General features: G+C 39.3%; 1 pseudogene; it reads right to left on the bottom strand.

The window, feature by feature from the left end:
• Positions 1–7,104: 7,104 nt before the first annotated feature.
• Positions 7,105–11,125, bottom strand: LOC109158588 (annotated as a pseudogene).
• Between the last annotated feature and the right edge of the window lie 13,729 nt (positions 11,126–24,854).

Below are 24,854 nucleotides of genomic sequence, written 5' to 3'. Positions count from 1 at the left end.
AGTTCACGTAGCAAAGAAACTACCCAAGTGACTTCGGCGGATACATCAGCCAGCGCCTTGTATTTAGCCTCGGTAGACGAGCGGGCAACGGTACGCTGCTTCTTCGATAACCAAGAAATGATATTAGACCCCAAATAAACCGCAAATCCACTTGCGCTCTTCCTATCTATCGGACAACCCGCCCAGTCGGAGTCAGAAAAGGCATGTATAGTAGTGGAAGAGGACGGTGTTAATTGCAGTCCGTAGTGAAGCGTCCCTTTAATGTAACGCAGTACCCGTTTAACTAGAGCCCAATGATCAATAGTTGGTGCATGCATAAATTGACACAGATGGTTTACAGCATACGACAAGTCTGGTCGAGTAACGGTGAGATACTGTAAGGCCCCAACAACGCGTCGATACTGTGTAGGATTGTCAAACAACTCGTCAGACGGAGTAACTGCCTTAGTGACAGCAGCTGGTGTAGCCAGAGGTTTGCCATCGAACATACCGGACCGACCAAGTAAATCAGACATATATCGGCGCTGCAAAAGAATAATATTATCCCCATCTGCGACTGTCTCAATCCCTAAGAAGAAACCTGGTGTTCCGAGATCTCGAATTTTGAATGCTGAGGCAAGGCGTTGCAATAAGTCATGGACCAGAACTGAATCATTGCTCATCATAATAATATCGTCTACGTAGACCAGTAAGTAAACCCGAGAGGTCCCTTGAGTATAGTAGAACAGAGAGACATCAGTTTTGGAAGCCTTGAACCCTATAGTAATTAGAAAATCATGCAGCCTTTTAAACCAGGCCCGTGGAACCTGTTTGAGGCCATAGAGAGACCGTTGCAGTAAACAGACATGGTCAGGGCTAGTTGGGTCCTCGTACCCCGGGGGTTGCTTCATATACACTGTTTCTGCCAGATGGTCGTTTAAGAAGGCATTATGAACGTCTAACTGGCGTAGTGTCCACCTGTTAGACACAGCAAGAGAAAATAGCATACGCACCGTGGTTGGTTTGACCACGGGGCTAAAAGTGTCAAAGATATCTTCCCCTGCAACCTGGTTGAACCCCTTTGCAACAAGACGCGCTTTATAGCGCTCTACCGAGCCATCGACATTGCGTTTGGTCCTGAACACCCACTTACACCCAATAATATTCATATGTGGTTCCGGTGCCACTAACCGCCAGGTATGATTATGTAACAGCGCATTAAACTCTAGATCCATTGCCTCCCGCCAATGAGGATGTCCTACAGCTTGGGAGTAGCAAGATGGGTCAGTGGTTACAGTTAATGCCTGAAACGGCTCATTTGAGCCTTTAGTCATATGCCGGAGACGCATGACATGATCCCGGGTTTGAGGCTGAGTACGAGCCTTACGAGTCGCCCGCGGTCTAGCAGGTGCAGTGTGAGTAATGACCAATGGTGGCGGGACACTAGCCAAAGGCACGGTGTAGCACCCCGTGTTACGACCCCTGAACCCAAATTAATTAATTAATTACTCAGCCCAAAAAGGGAGTTAAAAATCCACTAATTAGCTAAAAGGGGTCCACCATAGTCCATGGGTCCTTATCCCTAAAGTCAATCCCTTAGTCCTATAGGAAGTAGAATTAGCAAAGCCACACCACTTAGACCCTAATTAGGACTCTTATATATATATATATATATATATATATATATATATATATATATATATATATATATATATATATATAGGGACATAAGAGGCACCTAGAACTCACACCACAATAACTTTCATCACACAAGAATTCCCCAAGAATTCCCATAGGAGAAATCAAGAAAGAGGAAATCTTAAAGAAAAACCCTTCATAGCCAAGGAAATTAATTAAGGCTAAGAGGTAACCCATGTCTCAACAAAACCTATTTTATTCGCTATAATCTCCTCTTTGGCTTCTTCTATATGCTTGTGTCTTGATGAATTCCTTTATAATATTTGTGATATGATCTTGATGATTGATGGGATGAATTTATGTGTGATCTTGATGATCTTGATGTTGAAAAGAGGTTCTTGATATTTATGTGATGATTCTTGATAAATCTTGATGTTTCTTGATACTAAAGATAAAATACGATTTTGACGATTTGGGTGAGATTAGAGCCCTAGGTTGGATTGGGAATTTGTATTGTGATGTTCTTGATATATATATTTGGGCGGGAATTCGCATGTTCGGGTGTTGTTTATGTTTAGAAGTCATAATAGGATGAGTTCTACGTGATTCTTGCTTTTGATCCATTAATTGCCTACGTGGTGTTGTTAATTGCGTTTAAAAGTGTCTAAGCATGGTTTCGGGTTCCACGAAGGATCCCGGGACGCATCTTTGATAAAAGAGTTAGTGGGGGGTAGGTGGGGGTAGGGGTACCCGCCACCTACCCGCTGCCCGAAAATCACCGCCAGGCAGCGGGCAGGCGTTCGCCCGCCGGCAACCCGCTGCCCGGGCGATGATCTCCAGCGGGCAGTCGGCGGGTGACCCCCACCCACCGGCTACCCGCTGGTCCGTACCCACCCCGGGTCTTCGGCTTCCCCGTTTGATGTTCCCCATTCCCCGTGCTGTCCCAACGGACCCCGTTTGTCGTGCTTGAGTCTAGTTTGATGTTTTGGGTACCGTTCGTAGGATAAAAGAGTCTTAGAGATGGCATGCTAGTTGAATCGGTAACCCATTGACCTAGGTGGAAGTCGTATGAACCCCTTAGGACTATTCTTAGTATGTGAATGATCACACGTAAGCTTATTAATGTGTCCCCCCCTTCCCAAGGTGCTATTATGTGCTATTCAGTGTTATGTGATGCATGATTCCCCAATTTGGTTGCGATCAAATTGGTTATACGGGCAGTTGGATGGGTTGAGAACCATCCCAACTGTTAACCAGCCCGGTTGCGATCGGTCAGGTATATAAATATTATATAGGGACTTTGGTCCACTGTTTGGTTACTTATGAGCTGCGGTTCATCCTCCTGGCTGCGGTCAGTGATTCACTTCTTTGGCTGCGGTCCACATGGGCCTCTGGTACGATGACCCACCGAACTGGACGCGCCAGGCGGTGTGTAGGGCCAATAAAGCCGAGGAAGGCTGTAGTCCAACGATCTGAGTAATCAGGCGGTGTGTAGGGCTACGGCTGGCTGCGATCCACCGAGTGATGGGCCAGCGGTATGTAGGGTCGTAGTCTCCGAGGATCTTCGCTCACCGACTGAGTCTCTCAGCGGTGTGTAGGGCTTGATCCGTTACGGTCCACTGACTGTGCCCGTCAACGGTGTGTAGGGTCGTATGTCCCCCCTTGTAAAGGGGATCACAGTCCACTGACTGGGCACATCAGCGGTGTGTAGGATTGTGGTCCGACGTTGAGTTCGTCAGCGGTCTTTAAAGGGTTGGTTGCGATCAACTCCCTTCATGCTGCAGTATGAGGTAAGGTGTTGCGGGGCCGTGTTAGTTCTATATGCGCTAACCCTTATGTTCGGGGCATGTGATTGGTCCCATGGCGCCAGCTCAGTGTGATTGAGTGTCACAAATGATGATTGGGTGATGATATGATTGATTTGGAAATAGACTGTGGCCTTAGTTGCGTATTCGTTATGATGATTCTACTTAACTATTATCATTGATTATTTTGCTTACCCCTATTTGCTGAGTCCATTCCTGGTTTTAAAACTAGAGTCTCTTAAGTATATATCTTCCTGCTTCAAAATGATTTTCATATATCTATCTATAATGTATTTCAACGCGTTGGAGTGGGTTACCGGCATCATTCGTTGAACAGATATAGTTGGCTTTCAAGCACAGATGATTAGCTCCCAGAGCGCGCTAGAGGGACTTGGAGTAGATAGATAGTTTTCCTTTCGGCCCGTGTGCCATGATGATGTATTGAGGATATTTAGTTAGTTTAACCTGTGCATCTGAGTTCTCCAGCTCAGATGTGGCATAGCACCCCGCACTCGTATGTTTAGTACTACTCTGTTTTGGGATTTAATGAGAATTGACCTTTGTTATATAAGTTTTAAAAGTTTCAAAATTTCAGGGTGTTACACACGGGATTAGGACCCGAGTGACACGGTGGCGGTGTATGTGCCGGTGGTTTAGTCTCTGGCGCAGAGTAAGGTATAATAGGCCCAGCAGCCCAAGGCACAGCTGGTGGTGTTGGTGCCTGTATCACATGACCTGTTTCAAAAGGAAACACATTCTCGTCAAATCGGACATGACGACAGATATAGGTTCTCCCACTTGCCAAGTCAATGCATCTATATACCCTAAAGGAGTTGGGGTAACCTAAGAAGACGCAGGGTGCTGAGCGGCACTCAATCTTATGCTTGTTATACGGGCGTAAGAAAGGGTAACACCGGCACCCGAAGACACGAAGAAAGGTGTAGGGTGGTGGTGTATTATAGAGACGAGTATATGGGTTATTAAACTGTATGGCTGACGAAGATAGAAAATTGATTAAACAGGTAGTCGTTTCAAAGGTGTAGTCCCAGTATTGTTGCGCGACTTTACCTTCAGCTAGTAGAGCGAGCCCGGTTTCAATAATGTGTCTATTCCGACGCTCCACACGGCCGTTTTGTTCATGTGTATAGGCACATGACTGACGTTGATTAATTCCCAGTGTTTGAAACGTATTGTGCAGCTTGCGGTATTCACCCCCTAAGTCCGACTGAATTGATTTGATAGAGCGCAAGAATTGTCGCTCTACCAAGACACGAAACGAATCAAAAACTTTATAAATTTCCGATTTCACCCTTAATGGGTAAAACCAGCAAAAACGGGAAACATCGTTTACAAATAGCACGAAATAACGAAAGCCATTCGTAGACATTACAGGTGATGGATCCCATATATCGGTAAAAACCAAATCTAGTACATTTTCACTTTTATTTGGGACCCTATCTAATTTAAATCTTGCTGATTTTCCAAGGTAGCAAGCTGCACACGACTCCACGGACTCGGCTTTATTGGACTCAGCCGGGCAGTTCTGTAGAATTTTATTTAGGACAACTTTGTGCGGATGACCGAGACGACGATGCCACACAGTGTGCGTAGCACGGGAACTGACGAACGCATGATGTGACATGGAAACCAGGAGCTTGTACAATCCGCCTAATGTATGACCTCGATCTAAGAAGAACCGTTTTGGTTGTGGAGTTCTTCACAAAAAAACAGTCATTATGAAATTCAAAGAAAACTCTGTTTTCAGATGTGAATTTGTGAACAGATAAAAGTGGGACAGAAAAATGCGGTACGTGTAAAATATCAGACATATATAGATTTTTAGATACCGAAGGAATTAATGCACGACCGACTCGCGAGATCGCCAAACCTGCCCCATTTCCAACCCGAAGCACATCGGGCTCGACATACTCATCGGACTGCTGCATCATTCCCGCGTCCGGAGTTGCGTGTGCGGTGGGGCCGGTGTCGGGGAACCAACCGTCGCCCGTGCCGGATGTCGACGACGCCGGAGCTTCACCGGAGATCGCCATCTGGGCTTGCGGTGACTGTGTACTGTACCGTTTGAAGCAGTACACAGCTGTGTGACCATGCGAGCGGCATATTTGGCACCTCGGATTCCCGTTTCGGCCGCCACGCCCCTGCCCTCTGCGCCCACCGCATCCGTGGTGGTTCTGATTCTGCCGGCCTCCGTTGTTCTGATTCGACGCACGCCCAACATACATGGTGGTCGGAGGAACACCAGGCTCAACCGCCGAGGGGTAGTCATCCACGAGTATAAACTCGTGCGCCTGTAAATAATCAGATAGATGCGACAGAGTTACCGGATTCCAGGAGGCAGTCAGAGAGGTTGCGATCGCTTTAAGTTCCGGTCGTAACCCGCGGAACACGGATAAATTCTGTTCCATGAGAGAAAGCGGACGGCCGGCCTGAACGAGAGATTCGACCAGCAATTGCGCACGTCCAAGGTAGTCGGCGGTGGTGGCATTCCCCTGGCGAAACATCTGAAACTGCCCGAGAAGACTAAGGCATCGCACTTGACTGGATGAGCCGAGAGCCTGCATGATCGATGCCCATACCTCCGCTGATGTGTTGCGGCCAACCGCAAGATGTAGCATTTCATCCAACATCGCGGATACAAGAAACGACAAAATGGACTGGTCTTGTTTCTCCCATGCTTTGAACGCCGGGTTGGGAGCTACGACCACTGTAGTTGCCACGGAGGTGGAGTCACCGGAGGATGGCACTTTGATGGTGGCCGGAGGACACGGGATAGTCCCATCGACAAAGCCGAGCAAATCTTGACTTCGGAGAAAAGGGAGCAGTTGCGTACGCCAGAAGAGGAAATTGCGGAACGTTAGCTTCATGGACACAAAGTGGTGCGCCCCGGCAAGAGGGTTGGCGCCGGCCGAAGATGGAGTTCCAGCGGCCGACACCGTGCGTTCCAATGAGCTAGACAACATGTGGGCGGAAGGTGGTGGTGAGAGGGGGAAAATTTGTGGTGGTGATAGATTCGACACCTGACTTGATACCAGATGAGAGATGTGAATCGTCAATTGAATTAACCAACAGAATAGGAGCTACAAGTATATCAGATATAGACCTCTAACTAACGCTCAGTAAAAGTCTAAACTAACTACACTATTCTATAACAACATTTGACTACTACAATTGTAACACAATAATAATAATAATAATAATAATAATAATAATAATAATAATAATAATAATATTACTAACACATAGATATATAGTGGTGCAAATCCATATACTTACGAAACTAATGTGAGACAAATACTATTTTAAAGCCTTTCGCTTCATTTTTCAACTCAAATGTGTCTACTTTTAGAATTAATTTCTCATTCAACCATTATCTATTTTGAGTGTACAATATATCAATCGTTTCGTCTCACAGAGAAAAACACGAATTCATTTTGACCCGACCCAAATTGAAAGTAAACATCAGTAATATTTATACAACAAAATAACCAATGACCCAATGTACATGTCATTTTCTTGCTATTTTTTCCAACATTAGTAACCAACAAGCTAATAAGTTGCCCATTTAAAATTGACATTGTGACCAATTTTGCTGATTCGTCATCAGACACATATATAGTGTCCTTTATTAATAAAGATAAAAGTAATTACTATTATATTGTTCTTAATTGTCAATTCTAAAGGCATGAGCAAGTGATTTCCCGTCAAGTTTTCGCGCATAAAACAATTGATAATAATCTACCACGCTAACTCTCTTGAATTTTGCTGGGGTTTGAGGAGGGATAAGACTATTTGCTGGACCTAACTCACCATCCAACTTTGGGCTGTGAAATGTTCCGATAGATATCCTCTCTTTCTCTCGATTTACTACTTCACGATGCTCAATGCTGGGATAAATTCCATTTGTAAAAATCTGCAAGATTCACTTAATTAATTACTTTATAATTGTAAAGATAGCCTGCACAGGCTTAGTTCACTAGTTCAGTAGGCAGTATTTGAAAGAAGATTGAGACCAATGTTTGAATCTCGGCGGCGATAATGTAGATATTATGCCCAAGTTGAACAGATCACTTGTGCATGCACACCAACATTGGTCCTGTCTGCTACTTTTGGTAGACAATAAAGATAAGATAAATTTAATTACCTCCCCACAATCCTCAACATTGACAATGAAAGCATTAGGAATTGACACAATGGGAATCCATTTTCCATCTTTTTTAATTTCAAGGCCTTGTGTTTCATTTGCTTGAAGAAGTATGGTTAGACCAACAACATCAGAGTGAGGACTAAGGCCCATAACATGTTCTGCCTGAGGACATGGTGGATAATAATTCATCCTAATATACTGCATCCCATCTTCAAAAAGCAAACTCATTTCTTCAGCTTTTATTCCCAAATTTTTTGCCAAAAGGCTCAGAACCTAGTAGTATCCCTGCAATGTACAAAAATGTAACACAAACACAAGAAAATTTGTTTTATTTGTAAGAACCTAGCCTAGCTGCCTAGGTTTAGAGCTGTCAAAACGGGCCAGCCAGGCTCATACGGGCTAGCCTGTTTCAGGTTGGGGAAGAAACAGGCCGGGTTTGCTGTTTTGAATTTGGGTTGGGATTTTTGGCCTAACCTGACTAAGCACAGGCTAGAGGGTTAAACGGGCCAGCCTGCTAGTGACAAACTAAAATTTTTACCAACTAAACATAGTAAAGTTTTTGAACTCTTTTCAACCGAGGAACAAAACAAGATCATTTCGTTCCATTTTTAGTAAAATAGTGAAGGGTATTCCATTAGTAATGAAAAAGGGGGTGGAGGGGATCTGTATATCTTGTTCAGGTCGATTAAAAGGTGCAGAAATAGCTAGAACTGAATGCGGAAAGTATGGAAAAACATCTCGTAAAAATGTCATGTGTGCTTATACATAATATATGTTTAGATAATTAAATTTTAATTTATGTTCAGATAATAAGATTTTAATTTATAATATAATATAATTTATTTAATTTACATTTAACACTAATATAATTTATATGTAATATTTTTATCTTATTATTATAATATTCTTAAGTAGTTATTATAAAGTTTATACAATTTTTATAACTTTATATAGTTTATGTAATAAATAAACTTTATATATGAAAAAGTTGAAATGCGACGAGACCTTCCCGTGAGACGGTTTCCAGAATACATGCACCAACACTGTTAATAATATGCACCAATAGTATAAGAGAAACACACGACAATGAAATGCATAAATACACCAAAAAATACACAACACCAAAAAATTACACCATATACCTCCCTAGCTACCACTAATGGTCTCGCCGCACCAGAACTCGATTCTCTCTCTCTCTCTCTATATATATATATATATATATATATATATATATATATATATATATTAATGAATAGTAATACAAGAATGTTTACAAAGTGTAATAGTATTGTCTCTGCAATGTACAAAAATGTAACACAAACACAAGCCAAGCACTTTGTGCTCAGATGGAATGTAGTGGTTCTCTTATATGGGAGGTCCTCTTATATGGGAGGTCATGAGATCGAGCCTCAGTGGAGGTAGTACTTGAGAAAGTATGTTCGAATAGATACTACAATGTAATAGAGTTACTAACATTAAAAAAAAAAAAAAAAAAAAAAAAAAAAAAAAAAAAAAACAAGAAAAATTGTTTATTTGTAAGAGCGTAGGTGATTTAATTACCAGAAACTCTTTGACAGATTAGAAAAAAGGCGAGGTGATCTCATTTGGTGTGGCAGGGTTTGAATGAAAAACCTATCTGCCCAGTCAAGTTTCTGTTCCTCGGATACAACGAAGGCTTGGCCGTATCCCTCTACTTCACCTTCCACCTGCCCATACTTGTTCTTCTTTACCTCTAATGGCAGATTGAACAACTCTTGGGCCTCACGTTTGGCTTTCTCCACCAGTGAAGAGTCCACTCCATGATTTATCAGCTGCAATTCAGTTCAATCAATTCCTTTCAATTTTAGATTTTGCTATTTTGTTAACTAATTATAAAAACTGTTGGGTAGAGACGGGTAAAGACCAAAGTCTAGCACCTGATGGGTGGGGGATTGCTAGACGGAGGTCAATAAAAGACTTAAAAGGCTAAGTACAACACCCAATGTCAATCTAGTACTTGATAACTGGGGGGATTATTGGTAAATTATTGTATGAACCATGTTCTAACTCTTAGGGGGCGTTTGGTGCAGGTTATATTACATAACTAATGGAATGTGACATTCCTGAGTTTACATTCTTGTGTTTGGTTCATATTCTCTGAGGGAGTATAACATTCCCATGGAATGAAACATTCCCTCCACATAGGATTTTGAAGGGAATGCGATTCCCTTCACTTTCTTAGGTTATCTAAGATAACCTTGGATATTTATAAATTTTCCCTTTTTAATTCTAATTATTTAAAGATATATATTTTATGTTAGCTTATTATTATTATTATTATTATTATTATTATTTTATATATATATATATATATATATATATATATATATATATATATATATATATATATATATATATTTATTTATTTATTTATTTATTTATTAATTAATTTATTTATTTATTACGTTATGTTAGCATATAAAATAATTTTATTTCTCAAGTTCAAGATTTTAGTTAATATTTTAAAATCATGTAATTATATATGATAGTATCGTTATCTTATTTATTTATTTTAATTTTTAAATTTATTAAAATATATGAAAATATATTAAGGATATTATACTATATATATATATATATATATATATATATATATATATATATATATATATATAAAAGATAACCTTAAACCAAACATGATTATATTACATAGTTCAATTTTAACCAAACACAGGAATCTAACATTCCGAGTAATATAACATTCTCAGCAATCTAACATTCCCTGAACCAAACGACCCTTTAATATCAGGTATATTTTTAATATACTAAAAGTACATTATTTGATAGTATATATAAAGTAATATACTTTCAGTACTCAAATAATGTACTTTCAAAAAATGTATTTTATATACACAAATAATGTACTTTTAGTATGTTAAAAATGTATTTTTTTATTTATGGTCCACATAGCTCTGTGGACCATGGTACATGTAATAAAGATTGGAGATTATTAGACATAGGTCGATAAAGAGCTTAAAAGGCCAAATACAGCATCCAACGTCTCAAAAATGTGATGGTAGTCTATAAGGAAATAAACTTGCGCCTTCGCACGTAACTTTTGGCGATAAGTAGTAATGGCATTAGAGTGATGATATGGGTTTGAGTCTCAACACTAATATTTATGACTTGTTAGTGTTGGGTGTGAGGAATAAGGAAAAATCATTGGGTAAAGGCCGGTAAAGGCCGGTAAAGGCCAAGTCCAAGACCTGTGAATTTAAAATGCATAAGGGATTGGTTATTACATGAAAGAAACCCCAATCTTTGCAGGCAAAGTGTAACTTGTGAAGTACTCTCCAGAATCCTCCGACAGTAATTTTTGCATGTCGATCACCGGGACATCGGTGCCGGAAAATGGCTTGGCTAATGCCCGAGGTTCGATATCGTCGCGTATATAACGGCTTGGAAGCACACCCAGGTTCTCCTCTGCTAGCTGCTTGACGCTAGGCACAGGGAGAGAGGTACCAAGGCTCTTCGCATAAGTTTCCACCATGGGCGCCATCAATCTAGATCTTCTTATTACTCTGCGGATATTACTGTACTATCTCTGTTTCGATAACTGATCAGAAGTTGATGTTTTTGGCCAACTTATAAACTGTATGGATAAGGGATGGTAGCAGCAAATATAGAAAATACTCAATAGAGAATGTTGGATACCACAATATGCTATTATGTTAGGTGTATAATTATTTCCATACCATAGTTCGATATATATTAGCTGTGATATGATGTATCCTTAATTGGATAAATAATTACTCCAAGGACAGAATTGGATATTAGCTGTCATTGCACCAGTAATGGAATAATAATCACTCCAATACCATAATTGCATATTTGCATACCATAAAATTATAGCGTTATAGGTACCAAAACTTTTTATCAGAAGTATTTGCCATATGAAGTGATAATAAAATTATTTGAGTTAATAACATCTGGGTCCTCTGAATATATAGTAGTTTTGCCACGTTTAGTCCAAAAATTTTAAATTGAGTCCCAATGGTCCGTTGACTTTCAAATTGTTAACATCCGTGGTCCAAGTTAATCATTTATGGTCCTTCAAGTATCTAATTTTAACCAGTCGTGGTCCTTCTAATTAAGAGAATTACGGTTGGTTAAATTTTGAAAGTTGAAGAACAATGGGTGGTTACTTGGACTACCGTATAAACGATAACAATTTGAAAGTTGAAGGATCACGGGTGGTCAATTTAAAAGTTTAGGACTAAACGTGCCAAAATCACTGTACTTGGAAGACCTCATATGTGATTAATTCAACACTATTTTTATCCACTGATTACCATAAATTGGCCACAACACCTTGCAATAAGAAATGAATTTATTTGCCCGCATAAGCAGCTCAACTGGTCATAGAAAATACACAATAGATGAGTCCTTATTTAGATAAATAAAGACTTTGAAGCCAAGATTTGATACCATAACAGACCATTATATATTGGAATAAGGGTCAAATAGGCCATCGAACTACACAACAAAATGAAATTAGGCCATTGAACTCAAAAAACATGCAATTGGGTCCCTAAACTAATCAATTTCATGCAATTAGTCCAATTTACAGGTTTTTCAAGTTTCTAACCAGTCACTCCAAATTTAAAATATTTTTAAAAAAAAATTATTTAAAACTAATTATTTAAAATTAAAATTAGAAAAAACGTGGGAGACGAAGAAGCCCATCTATGTCTCCGGCTGGAGACGAAGAAAGCTTCTTCGACTCCGGCCGGAGATGGAGAAACCATCTTCGTCTCTGTTCGGAGACGAAGAGTCACTTCATCTCGGAGAAACTACCTTCTTTGTCTCCGGCAGCGACTTTTTTTTTTTTTTTTTTTTTTTTTTTTACTTTTAAATAATTATTTTTAAAAAATATTTTAAATTTGTGGACTTGTTAGAAACTTGGAAAATCTGTAAATTGGACTAATTGTATGAAATTGGTTAGTTAGACACCTAATTGCATGTTTTTTGAGTTCCATGGCCTAATTACATTTTGGTGTATAGTTCGATGGCCTATTTGACCTTTATGCCGTATATATTAGGTGTATAATTATTTCGGAGTGAATTCCATTTTTGGTCCTACTGTTATCGGGGTCATTCCAATTTTAGTCCACCATAATTATTTTTGTCACATTGCATCCACTATTATTAAAAGTGTTCCAATTTTAGTCCACGAAAAATCTTAAAGTGAACTAAAATTGGAACACTTTTAATAATAGTGGACGCAATGTGACAAAAATAATTATGTTGGACTAAAATTGGAAAAGTCCCTATAACAATAGGACCAAAAATGAAATTCAGATACAATAATTGGATATATATTATAGTTGTCATATGATGTGTCTTTAATTGGATAAATAATCACTTCGTGTTGTAATGCAAGTTCTTTTGCATGTCTTTAACTTGTTTGATGAACGTGAAGAGCAGCAAGTAAAGATTAAAGAAATAGGGATGTGTAATATCAAAGGGGATTTTCTATATTCACACTGCATACATTCTGTGCAATAGTACATTATATATAGGGTACAAGATAATCTATACAATAAATTTCAGAAACCGTTTCAACCGTTACAAGAATAAATACTAATAATGTCCATTAATAATATATATTTGTAACACTCCCCCTTGGACATTATTGGTCCACAACCTTGCCTCGTTAAAAACTTGTTAGGAAAACCCTGTGTGAAAAACCTAAACAAGAAAAGAGTACAAGGTATATCGATAGTATATTTAAATACATTCATGCCTCATTAAAAAACTTCACTAGGAAAACCACGTGGGAAAAACCTAGTTGAAGAAAATAGTACATGATATATGTAAGAACATATATTGTACTGATTGCCTCATTAAAAACCTTAATCTAAGGAAACCCAGTAAGGAAAAAGCTTAGCTAAGGAAAAGAGTACAATCATTAGTCGTCAAGACCCAATTCTTCAGGATTGATTCATGTAAAATGATACTCCCCCTCAAGATAACAATCTTTAAGTCCATAATGTCTAGTCAAAAGGATTTCATTGTATATCCTTTTATCATTTATGCAATACAATCTTTATTGTTCATTTATAGGACAATAGGGTAAATATAGTACAACCAGTTTTGAAACTTGGCATTATGGGGATACAAAAATAATAGCCAGTACCCAAGTAGCCCATTATATATTGACTTACTGGTGTATAAAAATTCTTTAAAGAAAAACTCGATCTTCAAGTCGAGATAATACTTATAGCTTTCACAAGCTTACTTATAGCTTTCACAAACTTTTTATTTCAAAAATCTCAGTCTTTAAACATGAACTGACATAATCAAGCTCTTTATATATTTCAATGATGTTTACACCACAAATATTGTCTGAGATAATAAATAAGTCCACTATCAACTCTTTATTGGGTACATAATGGTACATATTATTCCTTCTATATGAAGATATAACTCCATTCGCAACTCTTTAAAGAGTAAATAATGACACTTAAATAAATTCTCATTTCGGGAATTATAAATCCATTAGGGATTTTTCAAGATAAACTAGAGGATATATTTAGGATATTTTCAAGAGGAAACAATATTTAAGTTTCCCAATCACATATAACATTACTTTGTTCATGGAGAGAAAATACCTTTAGTCAATTTATTGACTATAAGAAAGATCATAGTTAGTAACTTACTAACTTTTAAAACTTCTTATTTTTGTGATTTTCATTCATCACATTTTGAGAAAATCCATCAAGGATTTTAAATATAATAACAAGTTACCCATATAAATATGTGATAACTATAACTATTAGCTACATATCTAATTTATTTACTGCTAGTTTTATTGAATAGAGGAATATAAAGCCATGACTAATATTGGGTCTCTGCGAAAACCCTCAACTCGCCTTTTATTAGCGAGTTTTGATTTGTATGCCTTAATTGCTATTTTTTTTTTATCAAAACAGTTAGCACGCTTCGGGCGTTACTACTGTTTTAATTTCTGGATCCAGATTTATGAGCAATAGAGGCAAAATATGTTGTCGACAACTGTAACAGCTTTGTAAATATCTTTTATACACATGGCAATTTTGTATCAACCAAATATATGGCATTTCCCAAGAATATTTGAATTTTGTTTTTCCGCTTCCCCAGTATTTTAGTTATTTGGTGCACCTACAATTTTACTGGGGGTTTTCGCCTTCTAGACGAATATCTTGAGGATAAAATTTCTATATTTCTGGAGTGACGAAATTTCTATACTAGATCTAGTTTTTTAAATTCTTAAACCAATATATGCTTCCGGCATAATGGTAGAGATGTTTAGTCCTAGTTGGGGATTTCAACTCTTAAGATATTTTCTATGGACTCAGTCACTCCTTGGGATTTCTAGCAGATAATTTGTTCAATGTCTGAACTTCTGATTCTATAAGGCTAGTACATGGGTTTGAAGATTTTTATCAATTTCTCGGCATTTAATTAATTAGAAATTTCAAATCTCCCCCTAATGCCGAGAAAAGATGTTATAATGCAACCAACATCACTGTTGATTTCTCATGATGAGATATAGCTAGAAGGGTTGCATACTAAAAATAATGAACGCAGATAGGGAAATGCATCATGTACTAGCGTATGTGATATGTAGTGGATCAGGATATTGGTTATTCAATTTTTGAAAGTCTCCAAAAAAAATATTTCCTCCAACAATGCTTAATTTGCTTTCCGAAAAAAAAATGTCATAAATAATATGAGCAAAAATATGACCTGCATGCATGGAGCTAACATCTCGTAGTATGTTGATGAAAGTAGACACCAAACATTAAAAAAAAAATCCTGTCAAATTTTCACTCCTGGTGAAAGAGTAGCCACAACTCTCATAATATAATCCCGCTCCATATCATTGTTAAAATTTTGCTTGAGCAAAGCCAAGAGCGTTGTACAATGCACGGGCAGCAGTAAGCCTAAAAAATTTTATGCAAATAAATTTAACAGGTCATAGTAGCATTTAATCACATGCAAGCTAAGATTTAGCAACGACAGGTGCACCTTTACAAAACTATCTCACTGTTTTATGGTTTAAAGCTCAATAATACTATGCCTTTAAAAATATTTGTCTTAAAAGTTTGCTTCACGTTGTAGCATTCATGGCCTATAGCAAATATTTGTTATCAACAAAAGAAAACAACAAATCCTCTTTGTTTTATGGTTCACATAGCTACAAAGCAAATTTGAACAAATAGAAGTTCTCAAATTCTGAGCACATTATGAACAAATGAAACTGTGTTGAACATCATCATAATTTGCTATCCCAAAAACCAATTAGGCATTCAAATACCAAGTTTGATGCAATGTGATTATTGCTATCATCATGCAAATATATGTGTATATTCTCAAATAATCAACTTCTCAAGATGCTCAAATAGTTCAAGATACTGAAATTGATAGCAAATTTCAGGAACTTTGACCCAGATTTCAGAATTTTCTGGGGCAAAACGGTAACACATTTTGGAGCAAAAAATTTGCAGATACGAAGTTCAGGAAATCTAGAATGTACATAAAAATTTCATGCTAATCAAAGGTCTGGAAGTATTTTTTCCAAAAAATTTTCCAACACGCGCCAGACAGAAATTTGACTAGCAGCACACTGCCAAAACTTTACAAAATTTGTCTGGAACAACCAAAGCATAATTTGAACAAAATCTTTTACAGACATCAAATACCACAAGTCTAGGTTTTCCAGAAAAAATTTCAAGCCAAACGGAATTCAACAAGTATTTTTCATGAATTTAGTTTTCAAACTGCGGCGATCAAAATTTTTAAGGCAATGATTACTACGTGTGAAGATCATTCTTTCTAGACACCATAAAATCACAATGAAATCATCGTAATCTTTCGAACAGGGATCTAGTCCAATCCAATTTTACACCAAAGTAAATAGCATGTAAAGCAGTCATACTCTTCACAGTTAACTTGTCAAAACCTCCTAACAAGTAAAACACACACTTGTGCACAATTTCAATCACATTTTCAAATTCCCATGTTCAAACTTGTCATATAAGCCTTTCACTACTGATAATTGAACTTTGGCTATATCTATACACTGGTTTCTGGTGCACACAATTGACACAAACCATATGCCATTGCAGCAGCAGTACTATGCATAGACAAAAATTGCACAAGGAAGCTATAACGTTCAAATCGTTAACAATAGATATAATTATATATCACCAAATAGAGGCAATTTGTCTAGCATTCAAAAATTAGATAAATTGAGAAGAGGAAACCTGGTTGGCATCTCTGTTGCCGCATACAATTGGGCCTCCTCCTTAGGTCATGGGATTGTTAGCGTTATAACATTCTAGGATGGTGTATTCAGGATCCCCTTTCGCAGGTTCACCAGACCAAGGAGAGGCAAAAGTCTTATGATGATTTTCTGGGGCGGAACAAGCAAGGGCGGTGGTAGTGCCGCTATGCTGCGGTCCTGCAGTCACAACGACTGCAACGAAGAGGCGACGCCATCCCCGGGCGTGACCTGCAGCCGTGCTGGTCTTGATCTCCACGGAAAAGGAAGCCGATCAGGAGCGCAGAGAGGAGAAGGATCTGGTCATCGGATTGTGAAGTCCGATCGCCGACTGCGGAGAGGTGGATGATCTGGTCTGGTCGTTTACAGAGGACAGATTTTCGCCAGTGATCCAGCCATCCGATCTGGGAGAAATATATTTTAGAGCAAAGTGCGGAACGTGTTGTAATGCAAGTTCTTTTACATGTCTGCAAGTAAAGATTAAAGAAATAGGGATGTGTAATATCAAAGATGATTTTCTATATTCACACAGCATACATTGTGTACAATAGTACATTATTATAGTGTACAAGATAATCTATACAATAAATTCCAAAATCCGTTTCAACCGTTACAAGAATAAATACTAATAATGTCCATTAATAATATATATTTGTAACACTTCCAAGACAATTGGATTAGTTGTCATAGCACCTGTAATGGGAATTACAATACCATAATTCCATAGGATAAAGTTATAGGCACCTTATCAAAACCAATCGTTATGCTATGGAACCGTGTTTAGCATACATTGTGGACACGATAATGGTGCCGTTAGTGGCACCGTTATCTTCCATCATTTTTTTATTTAATTTCAGACCGCTTCATTATAGGAGCATATGTTCATAATTTTATCACTATATGTTCATAATTGTAAGTTCATAATGTCTCTGTGTTCATAATTCCATAACTATACATTCATACTTCCATAACTGTACATTCATAATTCTGTAACTGTACATTCATAATTCAATAACTGTACATTCATAATTTTCGAAGCTCTATGTTCACAATTTTAGAGCTCTATGTTCATAATTTTATCACTATATGTTCATAATTGTAAGTTCATAATGTCAGAGCTCTGTGTTCATAATTCCATAACTGTACATTCATAATTCCATAACTATACATTAATAATTCCATAACTGTACATTCATAATTTCACAAACGAATAACGCCGTTAACGGCGAGACAAAATCAATTTTTTTTAACTGAAATGCCGTCATTTCCTTGAAAACAACGTTGTTTTGGACTCGTGTCCACAATGCATTGTGGACACGAGTCCACAGCATAATTTTCCAATCAAAACTATTCGCTAAATTTAGTGATAATAAAACTATTTTTATCCACAGGTTACCTAAATTGGGCACCACACCTTGCATTAATAAATGAATTTATTATTAATCAAATACAAAATACTCAATAGATGTGTCTTTAATTGAATAAATAACCACCCCAAGTCCAAGATTGGATACCGTATGGGGTGATCGAAATGAAAAGCTTTGTTCGTTCATCAAATCCAAAAGCATGGTAACTACACGACAAAACACGCAAACCAACCGACTAGTTAGAGATCTGTAATGAAACCTTAGTCAACCCACCTCTCGCATACCGTCTAGACTGTCAGCGCCCTCGGAAAGGGAGGCCAATTTGGAAAATCCTCGAGAAGATGAGGGGGTTCATTCAAGCGAACACCCACTGGTCATCGGCGTCCCACTAACCCAGCCGGTCGAACTCCTGTTAGATATAGAATAACCTAATTATACTAAACAATTGTATACGAGATATCTGACCTCGTTTAAAGCGGAAGCGTAGCCGTGTTGATCTCCAGTCACAGTTGATGTTCCTCAGTTGATGTTCCTGTTGTGTTGCCTCTTAACGGTAGACCGTTAGCCATGTTTTGCCTCAGACCTGACTCAGAACCGTAGATGGTGTATTAGTAAACCAAGATTGAAAATTTAAGAGACTTCAGTAAATTAAAGATGCTTTGGCTATTCTTTAATGAACCGAAATCAAATCACATTGGCAAGGAATACTTAAAATTTTGACAAACAGATTATACCAGATTGTGATGGGAAAATCTAAATATACTCCAAGCAAAGGTAGTTAGAGACTAAGTCTCAGTGAAAACCAATTCCTTAAATAGAGTATCAATTTAAGGAGACTAGTGACACAAGATGTTCTTAAGTCATGACATTAAAAATAGTATGTCTCCCCGATTCATATATACTTAATGTATAACTGTTTGGGAGTATTAACCTAAAACCGTATGGTATATACCAGAAAACTGTATAATTCACCTATGATTAAAACTTAAATGGTGAACTAAATTAACGGACTTAAATGTGCTTAACTTCAGGCACTACCGCAACTAAAGTTTATGCATAAGTCCAATTTAATAAGGAAATACTATAATTCCATTCCAAAGTATGCATTCCTAAAGGCATAATAAAGTTGCATAATTTAAAGAAACATAATATTATGCGATGGACAAATATGCTCAAAATTAAACATTAAACTCATATATATTCCAAATAAACTGCATAACTTAAAGCAATTTACTATGAGATTTCAAAGTATAAACTTAATATTCAAACACCAATGAGTCCAAACCAAAAGAGACCCAACATTTTGAATAATAATGTACTGAATATATACTTTAAAATTTTTAAACTGTAAGCCCATGGTAAAAAAGTTTTAATGCATAAAGATCAAATTCATGAGAAATAACTGAATTTACAAATTCAAACAATATCAAACCAAAAGGATATGCTATCATTTATAAATCAAAATCTCACAAACTCTAATTGCATAATTAAACTTAATATTATACATTTAAAATAATCGAATGAATAAAACAATTTAAAGAGTATGAACTAACTAAAGGATATGAATTTAAAGAAAATATTTATTTATTCATACTTAACCAAATATGGGCAATCATAATTCAAAGAACTAAATGAATTATGGAATTAATGGCAAAAGTCAATTGCCTAGAAAATATGTTTTTCCAAAATTACTAAATTGATTCAAAATCACTCTCAATAACTTAGTTAATAATATCATTATTATTAATGGCAAACTTGCAAATAACCAAAATAGCAATAAATAGCCATAATAATATTATCACATTAAGTAGGAGACTAAATATCGAAAAACAAGGGTTAAAACCGCTAACATCTATAAACATTTTCGGATAAAATTTTGAAAACTTGATAAAATTTGAATTCCGAAAAACATTAATGTCAAAAAAATTATTTTCTGACTGGAATATTATCCCATAAATTTATTTGGAAACAGTTTAAGATACTTATCTGAATACCATAACAATATTAATGTTATCATTAATTAATTATAATAGCAATAAGTAACATTATAATCACTATTAGCATTAGTAATGACAAACTAAAGTATGGTAATGCACTTTTAATGTTTCCATTTTTCTAAAGATAAAATATGTGACTGTTCCAAATTAGCGGTTAACTGTAACAGTAGCACTAATTATCGATCAATAATAACCGTAAAAGATAATTAATGGCCAACCTTAATGATGTAAACCGCATCTCCCCATTGCGCTAAAACCGATGATGATCCACAAGAGAAGAAAAAGCTCCAGAGTTCCGCCATGTTCAGTGTCGGTGTCAGTAGCCTCGATGCAGCGTCCAATGGTACATTTAAAAATTTATTGGTAGGACTTAATTACCAACATTAATAGTCATGTAAAATGAAGCGGTAATCATGCCAGTGTACCAATATAGCAGATTACCATGAAATAATTATTATTAATGATGGAATATAATGACCTGGGCCTGGGTCCGTAGGCATGAGTGGTGCAGGCCCAAGGGGAGGGAGCTAGTAAACAAGCCCATGGGTGTGGGCGACAACCGCGTATGGGGTGCACGCAGGGTGGCGGCGGTTTGCGTGTGGTCGCATGCATGCGGGGTGGCGGCGTTCGCGGACAACGCGGTCGCATGCGTGCAGGAGGGCGGCGACTTGCTTGCGTGTGGACGTATGTATGCGGGGTGGCAGCGGTTCGCGTGCTACACGGTCGCACGCATGCAAGATGGCGGCAGCTCGCTTGCGGGCACGTGGAAGGTGGCGGCCGCTCGTGCGTACGGACGAGCATGGGAGTGGCTACCGTGCGGGGGGTGAGCGTGGGTTGGGGAAGCGTTAGTTGCGTGGACGTGGGTGTGCGTACGACGCGGGGTGTGCTTGAGGGGGGCGCAGCAATGCACGGTAAGGAACGGCACGTGTATGGTCCCGGGAGAAGGGCGTAGTTGCCGTCCACGTGATTGGACCGGAGGGTCCTTCATCTAGTATAAAGGGGGGGGGGGGGGTCGTAATCCAAGGGGACACAATAGCGTTAATCGCTCGTCATTAAGTTAGGTCTGTCGTCAGGCCTGATAGTGGGTCAGGGAGTCTGGGTCTGGTGTTCTTAGCATAGTACAGTCAATTTCTATCATCCTTATTCGCTTATCCGGTTTATAGTGGACCCGATTTCGTTAAAACCATCATTGGCACCATCTATGGGGATCGCTACGATTATCCCGTGTTTATAGTCTCTATTTGTCTGACCAAGTTTTCGAGGACCGCGACAAAGAGCCGTGTTCTCAATCCCGTTACCTCGTCATACTATGTTACACACCCAATTCCCAAAGATGATCAGTGGATCCTAAACCCAGTTCCTGAGGGCGCCAGTCTCCGACGTGGGACAGCGTATCCCGCCCCCCGACGGAGGACGAGGCATTCCTATTGGAGTCCGGCGGGCCCACTCAACCCCGCCCGTGCAGAAGGCCGTTCGCGCTGGCCGTAAGGCCAACAATGTAGGGCCTTCGACCCCGTAGGCCTGCTTCTCTCATCACAGCCCGTAGCGATGCGAGAAGCCCATGACCGACGCAAGCATATGCAATTGGAGGATCGCATCCCAGGATCGAGGCTTGGAGTGGGGTCGGGTAGGCGATGCAAACAGGCATGCCCGCGATGACGAGTCAGTAGGGGAAATTGCCCACCAGGCTGTGACGGCGGACCCCGGTGGCGGATACCCGGTCCGTCCCATAGCTGGAGGGTGGGCGAAAGGTGTGGAGGCTAAGATAGCCGAGTTGCTCAGGTGGAAAGAAGGGGGCGGGCTTCTCGTCCCAAAGATTGAGGTCACCCCACCCTTTACTCGGAGAATCATGAGGGAACCCATCCCCTCCACCTTCAAGCTGCGCAGCATCACACGTTTCGAGGGCCAGGGCGAACCACAAGAGCACATAATGACCTATCAGGCCACCATGATGCTAATGGGATCTTCGGAGGCCATGATGTGCAGAGCCTTCTTCTCCACTCTTGTCGACCTGGCACAACGATGGTTCACGAGCCTCAAAGGGGGGACCATGGACTCTTTCCATGACTTGGCTATGAAGTTCATTTCACACTTTATAAGGGGGAGAAAGATCCGAAAGCATATCACTCACCTCACTACGGTGAAGCGGGGAGTCGGAGAGTCTTTAAGTGACTTTCTGGTCCGCTGGCGGGCGGAGGAAGCGAACGTAGAAGACATCGACGACAAATCCGGCGTGGTCATGTTCGTCGACGCCCTAAGGACAGGGGATCTATACAGAAGCCTGCGATGCAAAACCCCTGATACCTACGTAGTGCTGATGGCGAAGGCCGACAGGTATGCCGAAGCCGAGGAAGCAAATCGACTGAAATGTTACGAAGAAGAAGCTCCCTCGAAGAGTCCCCGACCAGCCGAGGAAACTGCTAGGCTGGAGAAGAGGGGGGCGAACCCCACGGTAGAAAGGCCTACAATGGAGAGGGGAAAGGCGGATGCCGGAGACGTGGCGCCGGCACATAGGGCACCCCCCGCCGTGGGTGCCCTGCCCACCCATGAGAAGTCTCCCTATGGCCTCCCTCAGCCCTATCAACAACTGACCAAGCGTGGTGATAGCTTACGTCGAGTAATGTCAAAAGGTTAAAGCCCCCGAGACACGTAGCCAGGGCACTCCTACTGAAGGCCGATGGCGGTACTGTCGATTTCACCGCAGGCGTGGACACAGTACTGACGAGTTTCAGGCCTGGAGGAAGGAGATAGATGCCCTCATCCAATCAGGCCACTTAGGCAATTTCATCGATTGGAACAGGATGTATTACGGGAACGTATGGAAGAGAGAGACAGTCAAGGTCGGCCCTGAGAATCCCAATCCCCCGAAAGAAAGGCCGAGGAGGCCCAAGCGACCGGGTCAAACGCCCTGTTATAAACGTAATCTTCGGAGGGTGGTCGGCAGGCGAAAGGGAGGAGGAATACGTGGGGTCCGTCGAGAGTATACCCGCGATGAAGAAACAACACAAGGAGCCGATCACATTCATTGATAGCGACCTCCCACGCGGGGGGACTTCATCCAAGGAGGCCATGGTTATCGCGATGGAGATCAGAGTGTAAAAAAGTTTTATTGCATAAAGATCAAATTCATGAGAAATAACTGAATTTACAATTTCAAACAATATTAAACCAAAAGGATATGCTATCATTTATAAATCAAAATCTCACAAACTCTAATTCAATAATTAAACTTAATATTATACATTTAATATAATCGAATGCATAAAACAATTTAAAGAGTATGAACGAACTAAAGGATATGAATTTAAAGAAAATATTTATTTATTCATACTTAACCAAATATGGGCAATCATAATTCAAAGAACTAAATGAATTATGGAATTAATGGCGAAAGTCAATTGCCTAGAAAATATGTTTTTCCAAAATTACTAAATTGATTCAAAATCACTCTCAATAACTTAGTTAATAATATCATTATTATTAATGGCAAACTTGCAAATAACCAAAATAGCAATAAATAGCCATAATAATATTTTCACATTAAGTAGGAGACTAAATATGGAAAAACAATGGTTAAAACCGCTAACATCTATAAACATTTTCGGATAAAATTTTGAAAACTTGATAAAATTTGAATTCCGAAAAACCTTAATGTCAAGAAAATTATTTTCTGACTGGAATATTATCCCATAAATTTATTTGGAAACAGTTTAAGATACATATCTGAATACCATAACAATATTAATGTTATCATTAATTAATTATTAATAGCAATAAGTAACATTATAATCACTATTAGCATTAGTAATGACAAACTAAAGTATGGTAATGCACTTTTAATGTTTCCATTTTTCTAAAGATAAAATATGTGACTAGGCCAAATTAGCGGTTAACTGTAACAGTAGCGCTAATTATCGATCAATAATAACTGCAAAAGATAATTAATGGCCAACCTTAATGATGTAAACCGCATCTCCCCATTGCGCTAACAACGATGATGATCCACAAGAGAAGAAAAAGCTCCAGAGTTCCGCCATGTTCAGTGTCGGTGTCAGTAGCCTCGATGCAGCGTCCAATGGTACATTTAAAAATTTATTGGTAGGACTTAATTACCAACATTAATAGTCATGTAAAATTAAGCGGTAATCATGCCAATGTACCAATATAGCAGATTACCATGAAATAATAATTATTAATGATGGAATATAATGAGCTTGGCCTGGGTCCGTAGGCATGAGGGGTGCAGGCCCAAGGGGAGGGAGCTAGTAAACAAGCCCATGGGTGTGGGCGACAACCGCGTATGGGGTGCACGCAGGGTGGCGGCAGTTTGCGTGTGGTCGCATGCATGCGGGGTGGCGGCGTTCGCGGACAACGCGGTCGCATGCGTGCAGGAGGGCGGCGGCTTGCTTGCGTGTGGACGCATGCATGCGGGGTGGCAGCGGTTCGCGTGCTACACGGTCGCACGCATGCAAGATGGCGGTAGCTCGCTTGTGGGCTCGTGGAAGGTGGCGGCCGCTCGTGCGTACGGACGAGCATGGGAGTGGCTACCGTGAGGGGGGTGAACGTGGGTTGGGGAAGCGTTAGTTGCGTGGACGT

This window comes from Ipomoea nil, unplaced genomic scaffold (genome assembly GCF_001879475.1).
Source record: "Ipomoea nil cultivar Tokyo-kokei standard unplaced genomic scaffold, Asagao_1.1 scaffold2823, whole genome shotgun sequence".
Classification (NCBI taxonomy): domain Eukaryota; kingdom Viridiplantae; phylum Streptophyta; class Magnoliopsida; order Solanales; family Convolvulaceae; genus Ipomoea; species Ipomoea nil.
The sequence above is the reverse complement of the archived record's forward strand: the minus strand, read 5'-3'. Positions and strand labels throughout refer to the sequence as shown.